The sequence below is a fragment of the Apium graveolens genome, chromosome 1, assembly GCF_009905375.1.
Source record: "Apium graveolens cultivar Ventura chromosome 1, ASM990537v1, whole genome shotgun sequence".
Taxonomy (NCBI): domain Eukaryota; kingdom Viridiplantae; phylum Streptophyta; class Magnoliopsida; order Apiales; family Apiaceae; genus Apium; species Apium graveolens.
The window spans coordinates 202,464,638-202,470,836 of NC_133647.1; positions in this window are offsets into that span (position 1 = coordinate 202,464,638).

Here is a 6,199-nt window from a genome sequence, read left to right on the forward strand (position 1 = left end):
CTCGCAGTGGGGACTAAGTGTCCTCGTAAAATGCCTACGTATCTCTACGTTGTAGAGAATCAAGCCAAAGTTGTAGTTCTACATTGAGGGGTCGAGCCCTTTATATAGAGATGAGTTTAGGTTTAGACTTATGTTCGGAGATTTGGTGGACAAATCTCCTACTTAGATGATAATTAGGACTCCTTTAAGGGAAGGAATTCTAGATCATTCTTGTAGGAATATGTGTCTGTGTTGGACACATGTGTCTGCTCTTCTAGCCGTATTGGGCCTATTCCATGAAAAGCTCATGTTCGTGGACCTTAACAATCTCTGTTATTGGGCCTTGACCGCTTGGGCCGCCTTTAGTCTGTTACGAGCCAAGACCAACCTGGTTTGTATTGAGCTTTGGACAAGAATTCCATGCGCAATTAATGCGATATTTGATGTGTGTTTAGAATGTATTTTCTATCTATATGATTTGCCCCCAACTTCCCGGAATACTACTTGAGTTTTCGTGGAAGTAATAATAGTCTATTCGTGACTCGGGGTACTTTCGACCTTTCCCAGGTATCGGCCCTTCATGGATATTGGCCCTTCATGGGTATCGTCATTTAATCGCAAAGTGTGGAGCGACCTACATGGTTACACCGACTTATATAGTTTGAGTACACACACTTAAGGCCATTGCACATGTTAATTGAAAGTGCTTGACACTAAACGGTCCTAATCGGGACTAAAAAACGAGTGTCTATCACCCTTTAACCCTCGTCAAGGTTAATTATAAGGCCAAAGATGTTATCAGGCCCTAATCAAGGCTAATCGGGCCTAATCAAGGCTAATTTCTATGTATAAGCTTCTTATTAGGCTTAAAGTAGCTTAATTTTAAGCTATAATACGCTAATTGGCCTTAATTGAGGCTAATATGCCCTAATTGGGGCTAATTCATGTTAATCAGGACTAATTAGTATGCACGAGACGCTAATTATCCCTAAGTCACACTAATCATGTGCGTGAATAAGTTAAACGGCCCTAATCGGGATTAATTGTACCACAAGATCCACTAATTACCCCTCATTTAGGTTAATTACTTGTAGTATACACTAATCGGCCCTAATCATGGCTAAGTTTAAAAATCTGAAAATATTAAAAGAAAATCGAATTTTTACCAATTTTTACAAAAAATATCAAATATTTGCGCAAGAGGGTCAATGGGAAACCTACAAAACCCCATGGACCATCATCCCAGGAGGTCCTCGTCGACCTCACCTCCCCATGTAGCCTGCTCGGCTTCTCCTGGTCGGCTTGACGTTCTATACCCGTTCTGGTGAAAGTTCTGTACTTCACGGGACTTGTTCACATTGATGTTCTAGTCTTCATGGATCGTGTTCTCGTGGATGTTTTAACCCTCCTAAAAGAAAAAAATCGTTGATGTTCTAGTCTTCACGAAACTTGTTCTCGTTGAGCACTCAATTTTGCAAAAAATTTTAAAAATTTCCTAAGAGGGCCACCGTAAAACATTGAGGAGGTCCTGGACCATCCTGACAAGAGGTCCTAGTTGGCCCCAAGCCTTCCATGTAGCCTACTCGGCCAAACTTGATTTTGGTCGGCCATGGAGCCACCTCCGTGGTGGTCCTGGTCGGCCGAGAGGCAAACATTCTTCAAACTTGCTATGGTGAACGTCCTACTTGTCATAAAATTTGTTACCATGGACGTTCTAGTCTTCACAGACCTTGTTCTTATGGACGTTCTGGTCTTAATGAAAATTGTACACGTGGACATTCTGGTCTTCATGGACCTTGTTCTTGTTAACATTCTAGTCATAACGAAACTTGTTTTCGTTGAAAGCCAAATTTTCCAGAAATTTTCAAAAAATTTCCTAAAAGGGCCACTGGAAAATTTAAGGAGGGCATAGACTAATCCTACATGATGTTCTTGTTGGCCTTAAGGCCTCCATATGGCCTACTCAACCCCTTCTATTCTTGGTCAGCCATGGAGCCAACTCAATGGTGATCCTGGTCGGCCGGGAAGCAAATGTCCTCCGAACTCCTTATATTCCCTGTGAACATTCTCCGCTTCTTACATCGAACGACCTACTATTTTTCAGTGAATATTCTACTCATGTTCTCGTGAACACTCTGTACTTCACGAAACATGCTTCTCAGAAAGCTCCAGTAATCGAGTTAAGTCTATAGATGGCCATTGATGTTGGATTAAGACTAACGACTTGCACTTAGCCTCAACTAGGATTTTCTTGTAGGACTAATATGATAAGTGACGGTCTGCATCACTTTATTCGTTTATTATGTCACTTCCTGAGACATTTTGATCAGTTTTCCTACCATTCTGTGGTGTTTTTTCGAGAGATTCTTGCTAATGCGAAGCAGGAAGAGTTATAACATGTTGTAGCAGGTACCTCTTCTTCTAAAAAAGAAGATGAGATGTTCTCTTTTTCATTCACACTTTTATTTCTCAACTTCTCAATTTCTCTCAAGCTTTAGAAGCTCTCAACTTCTTAATTTTTCAAGATGTCTTAAGGTTCTAGCAAGCCCTCTATCTCCTCTAAGCAAGCCATGCACAAAAGAGCTAAAATTTGATCATTGAAAGGTATAACCTTCATTTTTCTTTATTCCCTTAAACGTTGTTCTAACAGCTTAAAGAGTATGCCAGACAAGTAGTCTGATCACTATCCAAACAACATTCACTTTGATGCATTTAAGCATAAGAGTGTGCTTGATGAAGAGGACGTCGACAAAATTCGATTGAGTTACCCCTGGCCTGACTATATAATGGTTTGCAAAGCCAAGTCCAACGAGAGCGTCTGCAACCTGAGCACCAACAGATTGTACGTTTACAAGGCAGCTCTGAAGTCCAGGCTAAGGTTTCCATTACACCTCTTCATTCCAAGGCTTCTTGCCAAGTTAAAGGTTCACCTGTGCCAGCTCTACCCCAACGGGTGGGCTTTCAATATCGTTTTTATCGTGAAGTGTAATGACATGGGTATTCTACTGAGTGTCTTAATGTTCTGAAGTATTTTCATGTTCAAGGAATCTTCTTTGACTAGGCCTGGATGGGTTCTTCTACAACATCGGCCCCATGTTCCTCATATCGTGAACATGCATTCTCTTCATGACTCTATTCATCGTTGGAATAAAAAATTTGTAGTTTTGGAATGGACTGAGGGAGAATCGGGGGTATACTTCAGGCGCCATTTCAGCTATCCTCTGGACAGTACCTACTACATCCTTCATCTTACAGATGCCGAGCTTTACGATCATGATCTCCTTATCGACGATGATGGAAGAATCCCTTACTGGGAGTTTGTCACCAAGACCAAGCTCGTCGAGCCTGACATTAGCAGCCTCTCTAAAGAGGGTATTCATTTTTATTCAGTCTCAGCTTTGTTCAAGTTTGTTCTTATATCCACCTTTCTTTTATTTTATTTCAGCTGCCGAGGCTCTGGATGCCATGATTGATAAGAGTGACATGATTACAGGAAGGATAGCGAAGGAAGCAGCCAAGCAGGCTAACCGCATTCCCAAGATCCCAGTGTTCATTGAAACCTCTGGCTCTAGCAAGAAGAGGGTTAACGATTTTTATGGAAACGTGTAAATCCCATTCGAACCATTATGGGCATATCTACCAATGACTCGGTATTTTGGAGTCCGGCCCTAGCTCTCGAATGGTCAAAGAATTGTATCACTACCCCAGACCTCCTTTATGTATCCTCAGGTGGGAAGTTGCTCAAAGCCTAGGTGTTAGGGTCTTGTGCCTTGTAACAGGTACAAATTGACTTGTAGAAATTTTCTCTCAAGTGTGCTTCTCTCAAAATTATCAAGAAATTTTCATATGAAGGCCACGAAGAATCCTTCAGGAGGTTCTTGACTATCCTTACAAGAGGTCCTGGTCGGCCCTAAGGCCTCCATGTGGCCTACCCGGCCCCCTCTGGTCTTGGTCGAGCAGGATCCCTCTTTCAAGAAGGTTCTGGTCGGCCTGGACTCTATGTGTTGGGGACTCAGCCTTCTTGAGTCTTAGATGTTCTTAATATCTTAACCCTTATCTTCCGTGGAGTTAGCCTACTTGTGACTTCTCTTTTTATTTTCTTTGTCAGGCCAATTTCTACTTCGCAGCTTTCTCTACACAGAGTATCAAAAAAGGGAGCGACTATGCTGCATTGCAGACCTCCATGAGCAAGATGAAGATTTGCTCAGATGAATGGGAGGCCACGGCACACCAGGAGGTAGACAAGGTTGTTGACCTAGAGAAAAAACACTCCAAAGAAATGAAGAGAAGGAAGATGGAGTGGGGGAAGCTTGTGGATGTGTATCATACATTTCAAGAGTTCAATCAGATGATGGATGACCATAAAGACCAGATGCGAGGGGCACCAAAGACATTCATAGCTTATATGCGGACGTGATCGATCCGAGTCTCTTCTCTTGTCCATGGGAGGTCCCTGTTATGAACCCATCCAGGCAGGCCTCCGGGTCTGTGCCCGAGACTTCCCGCCAGCGGTCTCAATCCAGTTCAAGCCGTTGGGGTTCTTGTTCCAAGGGTAATGTTCCTTCAGAAAGCCCCAGCTCTAAAGTGGTCCTCTACAGAAAGATCAGGGAGCCGGTTCTAGGAGCAACAGCTCTTCCTCCGATAAGATTGTGATTTAGAATAATAAGATTGTCACAATAAAGAATATCAACTTCCCATTCTCACGATAGAAGCAGATGACAGAGTTACTCCCTGTTGGCCGATAACACCTGACAATCTTCTCATTCCCTGCAGGTTGAGAAGCATGAAATTGCAGATGTTGCCTCTGCCAGGGCAGGCAATGATCATATTGTAGGAAAGATTATTTTTGAAGCTCCTAAATAAGTAGGAAGGATAGGGTTTATCACAATTGAGAAGGGTAATTCTGCTGATAATACGTTACTAATTGTAGATGGTATGAAGTTTGACCCCAGATTCTTGTCTCTGTACTTTGTCAATAATTGTCTAAGAATGACAGTGGAACTTCATAACTGCAAGGTCTGGCCATTAATCTTGTTCAGGCTTTGATTGCTGCTTTATGGAATAATTAGATGATGCCAATTTCTTTAACTACAGTTACTTTTAGTAGACAAAATCAACAGAAAACTAAAAGAGATGTTAAAAATATTGGATAGCACAGTAAATGAGGATTATCCAATTCATTAAAATGATAAATTTTAACCATAAGTAGCTGTGTCACCTGGTCTATTTGATACCTATTGAAAATTGAGACAAGTTGATACCGTTTTTAGACTTAAAATTTAGATTTCCCGAAGATATATAACTATTATCTGTTTCAAATTATATAAAGATATTAAAGCATGGTGCATTGATTCCTCTTGCATATTGTACAAATCCTGGAATCTTAGCATATTCTTTTTGCAGCGTCGGTGGGGAGCTATGGGGCTTTTTTAGTTGATGAGTCTTAGTACAGTTACATTTTTACCTGTTAAGATAACCTAGGACCTCAGTTCCTTATCTTTTAACATGAATCATTGTATCATAACTGACAGTGTGACAGTAATAAAATGTTACAATATAATTCAATATTAATTAAGTGTATAATAAAGGATATAGCTTAAAAAATACTGTCATTCTCCTTTTACCAAACCAAGAATCTTAAAGGCTTTACATTTAGCCACTCACAATTATTTTTGATGGTTTGTTGTATCTGCAGTAGGGACTATAGTGAAGCTATAGATCGGGAGTATCTGAAGAACTTTCATCGCAGAAGGGTACATACTCAGGAAGAATCCGGTGCGGATCTGCTAAAATTTGAAACCATTCCAAATAAGCTTGAAGCTCAGGTGTTCTTATGCTGATTGTGAAAGTTTTATTAATTTAACTGTTTACATTTTTCTCAGTATTTGAAATACATCCGAGTAGTTCACTAAATTGCATTTCTTTTTTGTTGCAATGGCTAAAATTGTTTCCGTCAAGTGTTTTTGTTAATTTGGAAATGAGAGCCAAGACACCATCTGATTTTATTGATCAATTTCATTAAAAACAAGTGCCTTAGGCTTTGCACAAGATATTGAATAGAATATTACATCGTGATACGCATTTGCTCAATTTCTCGAGGATAAAGCCATAACTACTGGGTGGTTTTTGCGAGTCAAAACAGTATGAATAGCTTGTGTGCTTCGAAGAATCATGGAAAGGGGAGAACAAAGATCATATGTAGCAATATAAATTTAATTCC